Raw genomic sequence first — 21,130 nt, forward strand, 5'->3', positions numbered from 1 at the left:
GTTGATTCGAACGAGGTCGAATGTGAGTTAACTTGAACGAGGTCGAATGAGAGTTAATTCATATAAGGTCGAATGTTAGTTAATTCAAACGAGGTCGAACGTTAGTTAATTTGAATGAGGTCGAACGTTAGTTAATTCGAACGAGATCAAACGTTAGTTAATTCGAACGAGGTCGAACGTTAGTTAATTCGAACGAGGTTGAATGTGAGTCGATTCGAGTGAGGTCGAATGTGAGTCGATTCGAGCGAGGTCGAATGTTGACTCTTAGTTGATTCGAACGAGGTCGAATGTGAGTTAATTCGAACGAGGTCGAATATTAGGTAATTCAAACGAGGTCGAATGTTAGTTAATTCGTACGAGATCGAATGTGAGTTAATTCAAACGAGGTCGAATGTTAGTTAATTCGAACGAGGTCGAACATTAGTTAATTCGAACGAGGTCGAACGTTAGTTAATTCGAACGAGGTCGAACGTTAGTTAATTCGAACGAGGTAGTATGTTAGTTAATCCGAACGAGGTCGAATGTGAGTCAATTCGAGCGAGGTCGAAAGTGAGTCGATTCGAGCAGGGTTGAATGTTGACTCTTAGTTGATTTGAACGAGGTCGAATATTGCGCAGAGTAAAAAATTGATTCGCACTAAGTATGAGTGCATTAGCTAATATATATCGAATATAGCTTATATATATATATATATAGACACACACGCACGCTTCGTAGTACTATTCATCCCTTGTATTACAAAAGTATAGTGTAAGTATATATTATATATATATATATAAGCTACATCATACTTAGTGCATATATTCGATATGTATATAGTAGAAATTTAGGATTTTAATTCAATTTATGCTATATATATATTTAATATCAAAATAGAAAAAAAAGTAAATTCATTTTTTTTGTAAAATAGCGACCAACGTTGGTTGCTATTTTGGTTAAACGGTCAAATATAGCGACCAACTTTGGTCGCTATTTTGGTCAAACAGTCAATACTTATATAGCTACCAAAATAGCGACCAAAGTTGGTCGCTATTTTTCAATCCAGGAGTAAAAATCGGGTTTCCCCTCCCAATCTCTTATTTTCTCCCCAAAATTTCCCAAACTCTCTCTCAACATATTCTCCCCCTTATCTATTCCCTTACATAAATCAATCCCCCACCCCTTGCTACTACTGTGACCGCGCGCCACCACGCCGGAGCCGCTGCTAAACCTGTCGCCGGAGCCGTTGTTCGCCGCCACCACTGTCGCCGGAGCTGCTGTCCGCCATCCCTTGCCACCACTGCTTTTTAATCCTCCTTTTAATCTACCAAGGTTAGTAATCTACCTTATTAGCCTTTTAATTTCTAATTTTTGCTATATAATTTTATGTAATTTTTTAGAGTTTTTGTCTATTTAGTATTAGGGTTTTTGGTTTGAGCTACATTAGATTTATGAACTTAAGGTAGAAATTATAATCTTTTAGTTCTTGTATTATTTTATATTGAGTTCAATTGTGAAAAGAAACAATTCATTGTCTTAGAAGAGGAGCAATACCTAAATAAGAGTACCTAAATTCATGCTTTAAACTATGCATTATACATTTATAAGATAAGAAAAAAGAATTAAAAGGAGGAGTTTATTAATGTATTAATTATGAACTTAAGGTCATATTGGACTTTTAGGATATGAATTGGACTTTTGGTTAACTAAAAAAAGATTAGGATATGAATTAACTAATTTAATTTGTTCTTGCTTTATTTATATAGATGGAACATCGTACTTGGATGTACAATAGGAATTATCCTAATTGGCGGGGATTGCGGGAGGATTTTGTAGAAGGGGTTGATGACTTTATTAGACATGCAATGTCACTTCCGCCATACATAAATGAATGAGTAATTAGGTTCCCTTGCGTTAGGTGCGACTGTATGAAGTTTGAAAAACCGGTGGAAGTTAAGGTTCATCTTTATAGTAAGGGGTTTATAGCGAATTACTTTGTGTGGACTAATCATGGAGAGATCGATGGTAGCCATGGGATATTTCATAACATGGTTGTTGGTGAAAGTAGTAGATCAGTGGAGAATACAAATCGTGATTCCAAAATTCATGATATGGTTGCAGATGCTTTTGGAATGCACTTAGGTGGTGAGCCCAATAAAAATGTTGAACAAACTCCTAATGATGAAGCAAAACATTTTTATGAACATTTAGAGGAAGCTAGTCGTCCACTACGTAAAGGAAGTCCGCACTCTGAGTTGTCTGTTGCAGTTAGATTACTAAGTATCAAATCTGATTAGAATATTTCTCAAGGAGCCATGGACTCTGTCATTGACCTTATGCGTGAACTAGTTGACTCCGATGTCGAATTACCTGGTGATTTCTATAAGGCAAAGAGATTAGTTTCTAAGTTAGGACTTTCGTCAATGAGAATTGATTGTTGTGAAGATGGTTGCATGTTATATTATAAAGATGATGCAAATTTAAGCAGTTGTAAATTTTGCGAAAAGCCTCGTTTCAAGAGGCTTTCCAGCGGGAAGATGGTCGCTATCAAGGCGATGCATTATTTACCTCTTATACCTAGGCTAAAGAGGTTATATGCGTCGATGAGTTCTGCTCCTCATATGAGATGACACTTTGAAAATAGAAGACCACCTGGTGTTATGTGTCATCCTTCAGATGGAGAAGCTTGGAAGCACTTTGATAGGACATATCCAGATTTTGCTAGTGAACCAAGGAACATTCGGTTAGGTTTGTGTGCGGATGGCTTCACGCCTTTTTCTGTATCTGCGATACTGTATTCATGTTGGCAGGTCTTTCTTACACTTTATAATCTAACACCCGAGTTGTGCATGACTAGTCCATATATATTCTTAAATTGTATTATCCCCGGTCCACGTAATCCGAAGAGTTTGATAGATGTATATTTTCAACCTTTGATTGATGAGCTAAAACAATTGTGGTACGATGATGTTGAAACATATGACATATCAACTAAGCAGAATTTCAATTTGCGTGCTAATTTAATATGGACAATTAACGATTTTCCTGCGTATGGAATGTTGCCTGGGTGGATGACTGTTGGAAAGGTAGCTTGTCCTTACTGCATGGAAAATAGTAAAGTGTTCACTTTGAAACATGGCCGAAAGCAATCATGGTTTGATTGTCATAGTCAATTCTTGCCTGAGGGTCATGAGTTTAGAAGGATGAAAAATGCATTCAAAAAGAATAAAATGGAATATGATTATCCACCTCCGATACTTTCAGGTGAGGAAATTTGGGAGAGGGTCTAGAACTTCAGGAAAGTTACTGAAGCTCCACCTTATAGATTCCCCGGATACGGTGTTACTCATAATTGGACAAAACAGAGTATATTTTGGGAGTTGCCTTATTGGAAGGATAATCTTCTCTGTCACAACCTTGATGTCATGCATATTTAGAAGAATTATTTTGATAATTTGTTCAACACAGTGATGGATGTTAAAGGTAAGACAAAGGATAACCGTAAGGCTAGAATGGACTTACAAGAATATTGCAGGCGGCCTGAATTACACTTGCAGACAGCAAACAATGGTAAGATATTCAAGCCCAAAGCAAGTTACACATTCACTTTGGAGGAAAGATGGCAGATTTGTGATTGGTTAACAAAATTGAAGATGCCTGAGGGTTATGCGTCGAATTTTGGGAAAAAAGTTGATATGGAGGTAGGGAAGTTGAGCCATTTGAAAAGTCATGACTGTCATGTTTTCATGGAGACTTTAGTGCCTATTTCATTTTGTGGTTTGCCTGAAAGAATCTGGAAACCCATCACAGAGATTAGTTTGTTTTTCAAAGACTTGTGTTCTTCCACATTAAGGGAAGAAAACCTACACCGGATGGATCAGAACATTCGTGTAACTTCTTCTAAGATGGAAAAGATATTTCCATGTGGGTTTTTTGATGTGATGGAACACCTTCCAATCCACCTTGTACACGAGGCACGACTTAGAGGGCCTGTTCAATGCAGATGGATGTATCCCTTTGAGAGGTAATATTATATATTTGATGTAATTTTCTGTTTTATTTGAATGTTCTTGGCTAACCTGAAATTATGTAGGACAATTGGCAAATGCAAATAATTTGTTAAGCAGAGGAATATGATTGAAGGATCTATATGCGAAGCTAATCTTGCAAAGGAAACTGCTCATTTTTGTTCTTATTATTTTAGGAGTAATGTGCCATGTGCTTGGAATAGGCCCAACAGGCACACAGTCGACCTTAGGAATGATCCATTATATCCGTCTATGTCCATATTGAATCAACCAGGCAGATGTTCTAAGGATGTTAGAAAGAGAAGTTTGAGTGATATAGAGTTCAAGTCAGCTACACTTCACGTGTTGCTAAATTGTCCCGAAGTTGTACCATTTCTCAAGTGAGTATTGATTTAGTGGTTATCAAAATATAAAAATTACTATGATTACATCTCAATGAACTACTAAAAATATTTGATGTGTCACAGTCACTTCGTGGGTCAATTTGGCCATGATGCTGTATATACGAGATTTGATACGTGGTTCAAACAATCTGTAAGTTTCTCCTTAAAATATTCTTACACGATGTAGGTAAACAATGTTTGGAAGTTATGCTAACTTATGAATTTTTTTAACAATATGTAGGTAAATGATCCAAATAATTGTGTAAATCAATTTTTGAAAGATATATCTTGGGGACCTGGGGTTGAGGTCACAACAATGTCTAAGTACGTTGTGAATGATTATAAGTTTCATATAGAGGATTGCTCTAAAAATAAAAATAGCAACAACAGTAAGGTGTGGGTTCAAGGTGGTGATGACAACCAAGATGAAGCTATTGATTATTATGGTGTGCTCAAAGAAATAATAGAACTAGAATATACAGGTTGGCCATATAAGAAATTGATACTTTTTAGATGCAAGTGGTTTGACCCACATCCAACAAGAGGTACAAGAGTACACAATCAATACAACATAATTGAGGTTAATCATACGAGGGAGTATGATCGTTATAATCCTTTCATAATTGCACATAATGTTAGGCAAATGTATTATGCTCCTTATCCATTGCGGCGGAATAAGTCCGATTGGTGGGTTTAATAAAAACTAAGCCTGTGGGTAGGGTGGAAGTCGAGAATGTGTTAGATGTTGCATATCAAAACAATATCTCCAGTGTTGACCAAATAGTGGATGAAGTTTTAGAAAATGATTTGGAACATCCTGAACACATATTGGAAGAAGTTGATATAAATGAAGTAAGAATTATAGAAAACGAGGAAGAAGAATCAACTGATGAAGCTCAAACTAGTGAGGAAGAAGAATTCTCGGACGAGGAACTATACGTCGATGAGCTTTAAAAAGTTGGTTTCTTTAATAACTCTCGTTTATAGCTAGTTTCTTTATATGTTTCAATCTAAATATGTATTATATTATGCAGATGACAGGCAAGGGTCGAGAAAAGGCTAAGAAACTAAAAAGGAGGGTAGAAGATAATCCTCCATCTTTTCCTGCCTCTTCAGAGATGCCTATGCCTATGACTATGACTTTTCCTCCACCCCAGGGATATTCTGAGCTCCCACAGTATCACCAGCCCGACACCTTCATGCAGACACCAGGTCTTTCGTCACAGGGCCATAGGACTGTACGCCCGACATACAGTCCGGCTGCTGCACGACCACGTGGATCGCAGCCATCTGCATCACATGGATCGCATCGATCCATGTCACATCCATATGGATCACAGGCATCAGTGTCACAGCCACTCAGGTCACAGCCACTCGGGTCACAGCTATCAGTGTCACGTTCACTTACGGGCCATACAACTATGTCACAGTCACAGGGCTCGCAGCCATCTTCATTTGAAACTCCACCTATTTTAGGCCTTCGCCTGCGAGATACTAGCTCTGACCCCCCTACACCTTCCACACATGCCTCTGATATACATGCTTCGGACGGTGATGCTGATGATGACGAGGAGGTGCATTATGATCAGTATGGCAGGATCATCATAGTCCCTGAGGGTGATGGGTAAGAGATATTTGTTATTTTTACATTTATTATTTTGTACAGTTTTACTAAGATATTAATGTATTTTTTTATTATTAAATTGCAGGTTCATCCCTAGTAATATTACTACAAGGATTATCATCAAAGCCACCAGAAAGCTTTATGATGGCCCTTATGCGTCTTGGAGTGATTTCCCATTCGCGCTGAAGGAGCAAATTTTCAATGACTTTAAGGTATAAATGTTCTTTTAAACAGTACAATTATTTATATTTATGATATTTCCATCTAAATATGTATTATAGAATATAACTTTTATATATATATATATATCTTTTATCAAATATATATAAAAGCTATATTCGATATAATATTAGCTAATGCGCTAATATACTATATTATAAGCAGTTAATGCACTTAATTTTTGAATAATTATTAGCTAACAAAAGCTAAGTATAATATATCGAATATAGAATTTATGATATTTCCATATAATACTTAACTTTTGAAATACAGAGCAAGTGTGTATGGGAACACCGGTATAGCATGGATGTGGCTGCAAATTTTCATCTCAAAGCTCGCAAGCGGTTGTCGCATTGTTTCTCCAAAGCTAGAAAATTGAACCAGAAGCCTGGATGGTTGCTTCAGAATTTATGGGAGGATTTGCAAAGGCAATGGCTTACCGCAGAGTTCTTAGAGAAGAGCGAAAAAGGAAAGAAAGCTCGTGTATCTGAGAAGGGAGGATCCTTGCACACTGGAGGTGCGATCAGCCTAGGGACAATAAAGAGAAGAATGGTTCGTAATTGCTTAATTTATTTTAATTTTCAAAGTATATCTATTCTGTTTATTAACTAAAATTTATGAGTTTTCAGGAGAAGAAATTGGGGCGTCCGATGAACCAAGATGAGCTATTCAAGGAGACTCATATTGTAAAGAAGAAGAAAGAAACGGATCAAGAAAGGTGGGTCGAGGGCCGAGCCTCGACTGTGCATGTAAGTTTTCACTTTTCATTAAGTATTTTGATTTACTTTTATATGAATTTTGAAATACTAATTCAATGTAATTTTTCTTATAGGGTCGCTTCACAGCTGAAGTGGAGGAATTCATACACAGTCAGCCACCTAGTGAGTCGGGCGACCCAATCCAACCTTCGGACAAGGATGCTGAAAGAATCTGGATGCAGGCTGCTGGGGTTCCAAAATGGGGGAAGATATATATATATATATATATATATATATATATATATATATATATCTTTTATCAAGTATATATAAAAGCTATATTCGATATAATATTAGCTAATGCACTAATATACTATATACTATATTATAAGCAGTTAATGCACTTAATTTTTGAATAATTATTAGCTAACAAAAGCTAAGTATAATATATCGAATATAGAATTTATGATATTTCCATATAATACTTAACTTTTGAAATACAGAGCAAGTGTGTATGGGAACACCGGTATAGCGCGGATGTGGCTGCAAATTTTCATCTCAAAGCTCGCAAGCGGTTGTCGCATTGTTTCTCCAAAGCTAGAAAGTTGAACCAGAAGCCTGGCTGGTTGCTTCAGAATTTATGGGAGGATTTGCAAAGGCAATGGCTTACCGCAGAGTTCTTAGAGAAGAGCGAAAAAGGAAAGAAAGCTCGTGCATCTGAGAAGGGAGGATCCTTGCACACTGGAGGTGCGATCAGCCTAGGGACAATAAAGAGAAGAATGGTTCGTAATTGCTTAATTTATTTTAATTTTCAAAGTATATCTATTCTGTTTATTAACTAAAATTTATGAGTTTTCAGGAGAAGAAGTTGGGGCATGCGATGAACCAAGATGAGCTATTCAAGGATACTCATATTGTAAAGAAGAAGAAAGAGATAGATCAAGAAAGGTGGGTCGAGGGCCGAGCCTCAACTATACATGTAAGTTTTCACTTTTCATTAAGTATTTTGATTTACTTTTATATGAATTTTGAAATACTAATTCAATGTAATTTTTCTTATAGGGTCGCTTCACAGCTGAAGTGGAGGAATTCATTCGCAGTCAGCCACCTAGTGAGTCGGGCGACCCAATCCAACCTTCGGACGAGGATGCTGAAAGAATCTGGATGCAGGCTGCTGGGGGTCCAAAATGGGGGAAGGTATACGGGTTTCCTACTAAGAAATTCCATCGCTATAAGTGTGGAATTCAAGGAATAAGGACTTCCTCGCAAGCCGAGCAACTTGATGGAGAGAGCCTCTCCTTTATGCGGGAGACTGTGACAAAGCTCACATCCGAGCTAGAAGCCGCCAAGGAGAGAGAAAAGATTAGAGATGCTCAGTACATTGGCATGCAAGAGCAGATCAAATCTCTCTTAGCTTCTGGCAGTTTCCAATTCCCCGGTCTCGTGACTCATCGCCAGAGGCTCGCCTTCCCCGTGCTCATTCCTCCCGTCCTCCCCGAGATTGTTCTTCCCATCCTAGACAAGTACACCCTTCTGGATACCGTCTTGGTGAAAGTTCATCAGACGGTGATGATAATGATGTACAAAACAATCATTGACTTTTATACACTTTCAACTAGACAAATACAATCGGTATTCGAATGGACTTGTAATAACAATTAACTTAATTTGGTTATCTTAATGTGTTACTTCTATTGAACTTTATAGTTTGTTAGTTTTAATGTTGTTATTGTTGTTGTTTATTGTTGTTGTTGTTGTTGGCATAAAATGCCTATTTAGGATTTTGGGTAAGCTGGCAGGTGGTGTAGCTGCCAATACAGACATTTTCTGCCAAAAATATACCAAGAAAAGCGACCAACTTTGGTCGCTAGTTGGTCACTTTTCCCTGGAAAAAAAACAAATTTCTGGTAAATGGCGACCAACCTTGGTCGCCATTGAACCCAGATTTCTCAAAAAGCGATCAAAGTTGGTCGCTATTCCATTTTTAAAAAAATAATTTCTGGAAATATAGCGACCAATGTTGATCGCCTAAAATTTAAAAATAATTAATTCTTGCATTTTGCGACCAACTTTGGTCGCTTATTTTTAAAAAAATTAATACTAAAGCGACCAACTTTGGTCTCTAATATCCAGATTTTAAAAAATAATATTTTCTTTTTAGACCAAAGTTGGTCGCTTTTTTTTTATTAATAATAAATAAATAAAAACGTAATTTACCTGTGGAGACCAACTTTGGTCGCCAAATTTATATTATTAAAATAATAAGGCGACCAAAGTTGGTTGCTTTTTTCTTTACCGGAATATTTGGTCCCTAAGGTAAAGGGACCAGCTTAATATCGACCAGGCCTGTTTGGCCAATAAGCGACCAACTTTGGTCGCTTTTCCTGATCGCAAATTAGCGGATTTCTAGTAGTGAGTTAAAAGAACGAATATATATATATATATATATATATATATATATATATATATTTGTTCGTTCATCCTTAATCAAATATCTCAGGTTTAAGTATCTAAAATAAAGAAATTTTTAATAGAGGTCTTTACTGGATCCACATTACAATTCCATACCACACAACGGATGGTTACCCATAGGAAAAAGAAGATTGATTATGCTCGGAATCTCTACTCCTTCAGAAATTATTCGGCCAAAACGGTATCTAGCATGCTTTCACTCAATTGACATCGTGTTCAAGCTGGGTTAAGAGACTTTAATAGTATCTCATTCAAATCGGAATCATATTAATTTTTTCTTAATATTGGTCAATTTTGACCCCTATCTTTTTTCTTTATAAATAAATTAACAAAACTGAACTAATTGTACGTAAGTACAACATGTCGAATAAAACAAGAAAAATATGTCAACTCAATAGAAATTTCGAGATGAAGGACAATGGGGGATTCATTGAAGAAGAGTGGATGTTAGCACAACTGTAATGCTATTAGGTGAGCAAGCATTTCATGAAACATATTAAAGACTGACAAGACTTTAATAACTGTCATAAGCTAAAACCCATAAAAGAATGTTATTATTATCTTCTCTAATCTTATCTTATTTTAAGAAAAAGTTAGTACTTGGATTTGGCAACTCTTACGAATCTCACCCACTAGTATGGTTGTAAATCTATAATTTATTAGGCTGACCATATTTGATAGCATAGCTCGCTGTAAAATTTTCTAAACGTTAGTTTTATGTACTCCATATTTAATGGAAGACATATGATATTCAATTACACCTTTAAACTTATTTGGTGCACACCTAAATTATTCGTAATTCTAATTTTATCTTCTGAAACTTGATTATTTGATCACTCCCTCAAGTTATGAGGCAATAATAGAGCTAACCCACCAGAGAGCACTCCACCACGAGTTGCCAAAGCACGCTCAGTCAATCGTCAATCTCCAGCCCAAAGCTGACAAGTACAACCATGTATCACCTCGTAGGCTTCGTCATACGCAGCTTACTCGTCTCGGCCTATTTGTCCCCATCTACAGTCTATTCCCTTAGGCCGAAGGGCCCCTCAGTCAATCGTCACCCGTCCATCCTTACTTAGGAAACAATTGAACCACTATCTCTTGATTAATATGTCTTGTTATCTTTACAGGTCGCTTTGTAATTAGTTCATTAGCAATATACCAATACAACACTAGCCATAACAGTAACTAGCACAATATCAGAGTTCGGGTGAATTCAATAGCCTTTATTCCCGTCGGATGATCATCCTACGGAATTGACATACACGCGAGCGTTGTATAAACTCATTTGAAGTTTCTACTTCTTTTTTTTTTTTGGCAATAAATATGAAAGATTACCATTAACAAACTAAATGATTATTACAACCTAGCTGGAGTGATCAAAATTATAACCACCTTCTAGGAAGGGTGCTACAATCTCTTAATCTCCCAACAAACAAAAACTAGTTACATAACGTGTGTATCATATTCTAGCAGTTTCTAAACCTGTGTATCATGCTCTGACAGTTCCTAACTCTTTTTGCTCAACCGCATAGGCATCAACATTGATCCTCATTGCACTATATGCTGTACAGAAGAAGAAATCATTACCCACATCTTCCTAAAATGTCGAAAGGTGTGTCCAATATGGAGAAAACTAGGCATCAAAACCCATATCATCATTGCTAACAATCATTGGCTACTCAATTTAAGGGAATGAAATCTGATGTTACAATCTCCAAAAATAGAATGGGCTAATCTATTCCCTTTCCTCATATGGGGTATTTGGATTATTAGAAACAAAAATAGTTCCAATAACACAAACTACTCTCCCACATTAAACGCTATCTCGAGCCAGGCTTTGGAATTTCTTCTTCTAAATTCTAAAGGTGCACCACTTCAAACGAAAATGTCAATTCACATACGATGGCATGCTCCCCAAAAGAAACTTGCACAAACTCAACATTGATGGCGCCTACAAAAAAAATGCAAAAGGTACAGGATTAGGAGGAGTCTTCAGGGATCACGCTGGTAATTGGATCCTTGGCTTCCAAAAAAAAATTGTACTGCTACATCACCGTTACATGTTGAACTACAGGCAATACACGAGGGCCTACAACATTGTCCCAAAATTCAAACTTTTCCCCATTGAGGCGGAAACAGATTCAACAGAGGCCATCATCGCAGTATATCATGATCATATTATTTTCTCTAATATTGTTTATGCATGCAGATCATTAATGCCCCAGCAGAAGCTCCTTCTCCTTCGACATAACATTCGTGAAGGTAATTAAGTGGCTCATCTACTAGCTAGAGACGTACCAAGGATCACTTCAAGCAGCTAAATCCTGAAGCCCCAAAGCTCCATGCAAGTCCACCTCTTTTGTGATACAACAACTGACATTGGAACAAAATGGAGATTGCTTTTTTGTTAAATCCCTGCCAACTACTGCTTATAATATGCTTAGGACAGTAGGAAACCAAAATATCGCTTGTGATATTCCACCGACGAGTCGCAGCTTTTCTATGACTTGTAACAAGCAAAGCTACTTCTAGTTTTTTATTATAAATATTCCATTACTATAAAAAAAAAAACCTCTTTTTTGTATCTGAGCTATGCCAAAATCTGTAGTTACAATTATAGTCTATATTTCTAAATATTTTCCAATTCCTTGAAGAAGAAGAAGAAGAAGAAGGAGGAGGAGGAGGAGGAGGAGGAGGAGGAGGAGGAGCACAAAAGTAATTGGACTCCATCATTCTTGTGTTATACAAAGAAGAAGTAATTATTGGACAAAGGAGAGAGTGCAATGTAGATTAGTGAAGGAAGTTAAAAGATAATACAAGGACATCTAAGATTATCTTAAGATTAAAATTTTCTCAGATTCTTTATCATAGTATTATTGCTAACTTTTGATTCGTCTATTTTTTTTACACTTGTTAATTCTCATAAAACTATTTATGAATAAAATCGAGTTATACGTGAAGGAATAATATTGAGCTAGGAGAGGAATACTCCGATCATACCAAAAATAATCATGCTCCACGCCACTGAAGAGGGGAATAAACTCATCCAAACTTTGGTGGGAAAAAAACTACTCGTCCGAACTAACTCAATTTATACATAACATATGCCATGTAGCTTTACATAAATTGTTACCAGTTAATTATAGTTCATTTTAATCACTAATCTTAGTAAACTACAAGTTATATAATTTGGCGTAAATGCTGTGTGCGCAAAAAAAAAAAAAATTGGCTCCATCCTTTCGCACAGGCTCACATTCCAATCAAAAGCACGAACCTTCTCATTTTGTTTTTATGAGGAAGAAATTCTTAAACTAGATAGTATTATTTTATAACTTGTATTATTTTAAGCAAAGTGGTTTCTGATAGTAGCTAACTGAGAAATTTTCCAGTGGTATCAGCTTAACTAACTGCCTTCGTCCATATTAATTAGGTAGCTTAGCTGACTCTTCTCTGCGCGGCTTCTTTATCCCTTCTCTTCCTTTCCTTTTCATTTTCGCAGTGGCAGATATTTATGCATTCCTAACTCCTTTTGATTAAAAATGCATTAATAATGTTTATCCTTTCAAAGTCGTCCTTTCATATCGGCTATGTAATTCAGTAATCCATAATGTTTTTTATTTCTTGTTGGTGATAATTAGTTAAATATATTATTTGATAAAATTACTAATGAGAACGGATCGAAGTAGTCCATTGAAGTGCGTGACAATTGTTTGACCAAAAAATTTTAAGCCTTTTTGTTAAGCTAATTAAATAAGAAAGTAGTGGATAAATCCTTGTTAAACATAACAAATCCTAGATCTGAAACCGGTTACACAAATAATGTAGAATTGCATTTAAACTAATTTAATGCAATGGGTATTAGATGGCAAAGTTACAAGTATGTGGTGGGGCAATGATGAACAATAAATATAATAAATGACAATGAATGTAAATAGAGAGAATGATTCACCCAAATATTTAGTGAGGTGGATGATTCTTCTCTCTAACAATGATGTAAGACAAACAAACGTGAGAATACATGAGGCTTTCTCGGATCTGATGCGAGAAAGTATGAGATGAACAACAAATCGAATATTTGTGGAAAGGCAATATTTGTAATTTACTTGAGAGTCAACTTTTCATGAGAGAGCTTATCATATAGAATATTACATACCCTCTTCTTCTCTCTCTATTCCCCTTTATATGAGACAAATCTCCTACCTAACTGAAAGTACAAGTGCAGAGAATATTCTGTGGAATATTCCCCTAAAATATCTTACTACTAAACTAGCCGTTAGGGTCGATCTGAGTACTAGACCTCGACCCCGGCTACTCAGCTCGCCAATAGGTTCCTTCCATCTTGAGCATGACCTCGGCCTAATCGGTTCTTAGCAATCTTCTATTGGACAAGTTTCCTTGGTCAAATTTTGACCCATACAGTTAGTTCCTTCGTCCGTCGAGGTTATTTTTTGGATGAGCTCGATGGGCGGACTTCGCCAGTTGCCACTTGAGAAATCTGGGCATGCTGGCCGAGGAGTAACCTTTTTATGGCAAGTTGACGATGTGGCGCTTTAAGAGCCACATCTAACTATTACGTTAGTTTGAAATGATATCATTTCATCATGCGTCATTATAACGCATGTTCCCGATACGTTATGTCATTTCCCACTCCTCTTCCACTTTAAATCAAAGTGGCGGCATTTGGCTTTCTCGATTAGGGTGCCAGTATTCTTATAAATAGGGATGAGAATTCCTCAAATGAACTGCTGCATTTCTTAAGCATTTGAAACTTCAAGCTTCCCCTTCTTCTTTTCAGAATTCTTGCATGCTATTGTTACCCCTTTCACATTTGCAATTTCTCCCTATATACGTGACAGAAAAATGGCTAGTGCATCTTATAACCTTGAGGGAGCTTCTGATCCTGTCCCATTGACAGTGGACATGGCTTCTCATTAATAAGGAGTGGCCATTATAGAAGATGAGAGTTTTCCCACTATGGATGAGATAGTTCCACGTTCTGGGAGGACCAGGTCGGACATCTTGAAGTGACCTAAAAATAATCCTGAGCCTGTCGTTTCTGAGATGGATGCGGCGACACTTGTTGCATTTAGGGCTAAATGGCGAATTCCAGACCATGTCAAACATATCCCGGCTAGAAACGACGTGGTGCAGATACATCGCCCAAAATACTACACATTCTACGCGTATCCATTTGTCGTCGGCTATATGTTTCCTATTCGTTCCTTGGCGGAGGACTCTGCCGCTATTATGGCGTTTGCCCGGCACAGATCTCCCCGTAAATCTATAAGCTTTTCCTTATTCTTATCAAGTATGCGGAGCTAGCCAACCGTGGGATTTCTCTCCGTCATCTGCTTCATCTCTTCGCCCCAAGTTTTAACAGGGGAACAATGATACACCTTCGCCATCGTGGGACCAAGGGATTGGTGGTGAAGACGGATGATAAAATAAATCGTTATTTTTGGGTCAATTTCTTCTACGTGAGGACGTAGCATGTGGTGTTTGTGAGCACCTAATTTTTGACAATATTTAATTTTTTTATCACTTCTTCTATGTAAATCTTTTAGGGGTTTTAACCTACAATTTTTAGCTTTGTTACACTTTTTATTATAGGGTAAAAATACAAAATTTTAAAAGGTGAATTATTACTATTACTATTATTTTATTTTTATTTTTAAAATAATTAAAAATTTCCGAAAAATATTAATTTTTTTTTAATTTTCAGGAGTGATTTAAAAAATAAGAAAAAGGGAAGTATTGAATAAAAAAATAAAAGTAAAAGTAGGTGGAATTCTCTTTTAAAAAGTAAAAGAAAGTAGAAAATTAAAAAAATAAAAGTAAAGTTTTGTGGAAATTTTAAAAAAATAAAAAGTAAAAGAAAGTTGGAATTAAAAAAAAATATAAAGGTATCTGAAAATCTAAAAAAATTAAAGTAAAATAAAGTAGCATTTTTAAAAGAAAAGCAAAAGAAAGTGGATTGTTTTTTTAAGAAAAGTTAAATAAGTGGAATTCACTTTTAAAAAGTAAAAAAATGGGATTTTAAATAAGATAAAAGTAATTAAAGTTGGAATTTAAAAAATAAAAGTAAAGAAAGGTGGGATTTCTTTTTATAAAAAAATAAAAGTAATTTGTAAGTGCGATTTCTTTTAATTAAAAAATAATAAAATAATAAAATATTTTTTTAAAAAAAAAACTGAAAAATCTCGAAAATTTTGCTATAAATAGAAGAGAAAGATTGAGAAAAAAAAAAGAAGAGAGGGGGAGGAGAGAAATTTAAGTTGAAAATTTTCATTAAATTTTTCTTTCAACATTTCGGGCCTTGCATCTTGGGTTTGAAGAAGAGTTGATAGAGATTTTGTTGTTGCTGTTGTATTGACTCTACAACTTTCAGATTTTATTCATTTGAATTCACTCTCTTGTAGGTATGTAATTCAATCTCTTGAGTTAAAAAATGTCGGAGCATCTTTATTGAAGCAGAAGCAAATTGATTTGGTTCTTTTGATAAAGTTTCTTTCGTATTGGATCTGTTCGCATGAATGATGTTTCTTGATTGAGTGAATTGAGATTTGCAAATGTTAACGTTATTTTAGTATGTTCATGACTCTGTCTCGTTTTTTTATTTTATTTTATTTTACTTTCTTTTTTTTTTTGGCTCATGACTTGTAACCAGCAGGTATTGTTTTGTTTACATTTAGATTTCAAGCTCATGTAGTACCATGTTCATATTTTGAAATTTAAAGAAGTATGTGAAGTTGAACAATTTGTCAACATTAAGATGTAAAAAAAAAATAGATTGTGTTAGTGGAAGGATCTTATCTTCAATTTATGTTATTGGCTGCATATTTTCTTAAATTAACCATGTGAAGATTTAACTTCCTGTGCTTCAAAAGGGTACTGTAGAAGTTATAGTGGTGATACTACAACTTTCTCTTTAGCATGGTGTTAAATAAATTAATTTCTTTAAGTGTTCTTTGTTATAATCAAGTTTAAAATGCATTTTTGTATGTCCATGTTTGTTTTGTTCCTTCTGGTTCATCCGAATAGTTCTCAGCATGGTTTTTTTTTGTGCTCATATGGTCATTTAAGATTCATTATTTTGTTATAAAATTTTGTTAGTTTCTTTCTAGAATTTGAAAATGAAAGTCGGTCTTTTGAAGATGATATGGAGATGAACCCAAAGCTGGCACCTGTCTTTTGTTATTTTCACATAAATGTCAACTCCACCTTTCTGAATTGTAGTATGCTATAACAAAAGGCTTCAGTGATATACATGTAGCTAACCCATTTCTTTAGGCCTTTTGTACTTATCAATTTATACCACTCCATTCACAATAAAACCTCAAAACTCATGACCCATATTTAATTAATTTTAAATCCTTAGAATTCGAGGCATGCCATTTAGGGAATTTTCTATGGCCCTCGCAAAGTTGAAAAATGCGTAGTTGCTTTAGGCGCGTAATTTAAAATTACCTTCCTAAACTCGGGTGTGCATTTCAACAACAACCCAGTATAATCCCACACGTGGGGTCTGGGGAGGGTAATATGTACGCAGACCTTACCCCTACCCCGAAGGGTAGAGAGGCTGTTTCCAGGAGACCCTCGACTCAAAAAGCAACCGAAACCGATATATTAGTACTATAAAAATGCATAATAAAATAACAGCAATACAATAATAGCCATACAATAAATATGAAATACAGAATACGACATACGAAAAAGATGACTGGTATGGTAAGACTAGCAGGTAAAGCCCCGCATCAATAAATGACCAATGACATTCTTAGTCTAACTCCTAACTGGCTAGTCTCACTCTATTGTGATGTAGAAATATTCACAACTCTCCCCTAACCTACAACCTTAATACTCGACCTCCATAATTCCCTGTTAAGGGCCATGTCCTCAGTAATCCGAAGTCGCGCCATGTTTTGTCTGATCACCTCTCCCCAATACTTCTTAGGTCGTCCTCTACCTCTCCGCATGTCCACTACAGCCAGTCGCTCACATCTCCTCACCGGTGCATCAGTGCTCCTCCTCTGAATATGTCCGAACCATCTGAGTCTTGCTTCCCGCATCTTGTCCTCTATGGGGGCCACGCCCACCTTCTCTCGAATATCTTCATTCCTAATCTTATCCATTCTTGTATGCCCGCACATCCACCTCAACATCCTCATCTCCGCTACTTTCATCTTCTGGACGTGTGAGTTCTTTACCGGCCAACATTCAGTTCCATATAACATGGCAGGCCTAACCACTGCTCTATAAAACTTACCTTTTAGTAACGGTGGCACTTTCTTATCACACAAGACTCCCGACGCTAACCTCCACTTCATCCACCCCACCCCTATACGGTGTGTGACATCCTCGTCAATCTCCCCGATCCCCTGAATAACCGATCCAAGGTACTTGAAACTACCCCTTTTGGGAATGACTTGAGAGTCAAGCCTCACCTCAACTCCCGCTTCCGTCGGCTCAACTCCAAATTTGCACTCGAGGTATTCCGTCTTCGTCCTGCTCAACTTGAAACCTTTAGACTCAAGAGCATGTCTCCAAATCTCTAGCCTCTCGTTGACGCCGCCTCGTGTCTCGTCAATTAGAATAATGTCATCAGCAAATAGCATGCAAATTACCTTCCTAAACTCGGGTGTGCATTTCATGTGACCCAAATCCAAATCCCAACAACGTTAAATAAAATGTGTCGTGGACCGCGGGTGCATTTATGTGACGTGGTTCAAGACATATTTTAAATGACGTTGCAATCTTCCTAAAAATGAATAAGAGCGGTTAATAAGTTAAAATTGAACCATAGGCTAAAACATGTATTAAAATCAGATAATAGGCCAATTATAACAGTTGAGCAATCGTGCTAGAACCACGGAACCCGGGAATGCCTAACACCTTCTCCCGGGTTAACAGAATTCCTTACCCGAATTTTTGTGTTCGTGGACTGTAAAATAGAGTCAATCTTTTCCTTGATTCGGGATTTGAACCGGTGACTTGGGACACCATAAATTACCCAAGTGGAGACTCTGAATTTTTAATAATAAATGAATCCCATTTTGATTGTCGCTTTAAGTTGGAGAAAACTCCTTTATACCCTATCCGGGGTGTAGTAAAAAAGGAGGTGTGACAACTTTGGCGACTCTGCTGGGGACTGGAACCCAGAACTTCTGGTTCAAGGTTCATAATTCGAGCTTAGATGAATTGTTATATTTGGCTTTATTTATTATCTATTTACATGTTTGGGCCTAATGTGCTAAATATTGCTTTTACCGCTTTGATACTATTTGAACTGTATATAAACTACTACGAAACCCTTCTCTTCTCAATTTCGGGGATGTGCTCGCTGGTCGAGACTCCCTATTATGTTAGTGTCATACCTTGAAATAAGAAAGAGGCTCGGACAAGTTACTAAGCCGGATGACCTTTTGGTTCCCGGTACGTAGCCCCCTCTTCGGCTCGAGTTGTCCGCTCGGGTACACAGTCTAGAACACATACGCAGGTTTTGAACCTAGAATAACTCAGCCTCATACCGGATCCCTAGTAGGAACATTTACTTGCATCATGTGCATTTGACTTTGGAGACTTAACAAGGGGTTTAGTCTGTCTAGGACAGGTGTACCCGAAATGAAAAGACCATCCTGATCCATCTTACTTGCTACTTGTGCATTCATTTGCTTCGGATTTGCATGTTGACCGGCTCATAGAGAAAAAGTTGAAAAGAAAAATGTGGGGACTAAGAGAGATAATTGTCTGTTTTTGAAAACCAATGTTCAAAACATACCGAAACTCTGCCAAAATTTTGAAAAAAAAAAAGAGAAAATTTTTGTGAAAAAAGAAGAAAAAAAAGCGTTGGTTTTTGTTTTGTTAGAATTGCCCGAACTAAGCCAGTTTGATTTTCGCCGGATGTGGGATACGTAGGCAACCCCCATCGGGTCCAACTTCCCTTTTGCAAAAATAGCCCAAAAAACAAAAAAAATATTTTATTTTAAATAAGCAGGGTGATGCCATTTTTGTCTAAAATAGTCGAATGTCCCCAAAAGGACGTCGGAAGGCTGTTTTAGCAAGAACAATCACCTTTGGTCTCTTTTTCGAATTTTTGGCCGGTTAGCAAGCACAGCCTTAAAATCTTCTCCCCGGAAGTGCTTAAAGGCCGTATTTGCAAAGCCGGGTTTTATTTTTGAAATGACAATTTCAAAAATTAACTTTTCTTGAGTCAAATGAGTCATGATTTTGCTTAATCACCCTAATAAATGTGCAGAATGAGCACGAGTCAAAATTTGCCAATAACAGTCATGAACAAGATCCCTTTGGAGCTGTGTATGTGGTGGGAAGATCTAGGTAAATCAGGGCAAGATAAGGTCAATCTATACTTGGGAGGACTCACTGGGTTGTTGAAGATCAGGCCTAGAGGGGACATCATAAAGGCATTGGTTACATTCTGGGACCCAGCCCACAACGTTTCCCATTTCTCAGATTTTGAACTTACCCCAACTCTGGAAGAAATAGCCAGATATATTGGGAGCGCTAAAGTTCCTCTGAGACACAAGTATCTGGTTGCTCCAAGAGTCGTCGCTGTGCACAGATTCCTAGATTCCTTAAAGATAAGCAGGGGGGTCCATAACCCAGATTTGGCCGCAGGATTTTCCACTCCACAGTTTATATACCAAATATACGGTCACATAGGAGGGTTTAACAATCCAAAAAATAAAATTTGTAGCAAAGGGAACCGCCTCAAATGGGAAGAATACAGGTGTTTTGCTTTTATGGTGGTCTTCTTGGGACTTCTGGTGTTTCCTAGGAAAGATGGAAATATCGACATACGAATAGCTGAGGTTGTCAGCACTTTGCTTACTCAGGCCAAAAGCACCCTCGCACCCATGATAGTAGCTGAAATCTTTCGCGCTCTCACAGCCTGCAAAGCCGGAGGAGACTTTTTTTAGGGGTGCAACTTGTTGCTGCAGATGTGGATGATTGAACATCTATGCCATCGTCCTCAATTCCTGAGTTATGGGTCGACAAAGAAAACCTGCATAGAGGAATTTTATACGAGGGTTGATGGGGTTAGCTTGCCAGAAGGGGTTATAGAATGGGTATCACATCTCTGTTCCGTCAGTGCAAGTCAAATAGAGTGGACGTTTGGGTGGCTTCCCGTAGATGAGATCATATACATGCCAGCTGCCGGGCCTCATTTTCTTTTGATGGGTCTTAGGAGTATCCAGCCTTATGCCCCATACCGGGTTTTGAGACAATTAGGAAGATATCAAATGGTTCCCAAGGATGAAGACATTAGTCGCCATGTGGTCGAGATTGGTCCCGATGGTCAGTTTCATGAAGCAGCAGTCCGCCAAATTTGGAGCGAATGTTAGTACTTGATGGCGAACACTCGAGTGCGTGATTTGTCCAGAGGTGAAGTTGCACCAAGATATCTTGCCTAGTATAAAAGGGAAGTTGAGTTTGGAAGGCCGGCCAAAAGACCTCATCTTTAAGAATTTGTCGGAGCATCACAAGAGCAATGGGATTGGCTGGCTAAAGAAAATGAGTATAGAGACACCATAGGCAAGCTAGAAAAGCAAGTCATGGACCTTCAGTTTGAGAATGGTTTGCAAGCCACCGCGGATGAAGGCGAGAAGAAAAAGCTAACTCAGGAAAATGAAGCCCTCAAAACCCAAATTCAGAAAATGAGAACAGCTGCTAGAAACCCGGAAAGAAGCCGAGCAGATGAAAGGC

This window comes from Nicotiana sylvestris, chromosome 2 (genome assembly GCF_000393655.2).
Source record: "Nicotiana sylvestris chromosome 2, ASM39365v2, whole genome shotgun sequence".
Classification (NCBI taxonomy): domain Eukaryota; kingdom Viridiplantae; phylum Streptophyta; class Magnoliopsida; order Solanales; family Solanaceae; genus Nicotiana; species Nicotiana sylvestris.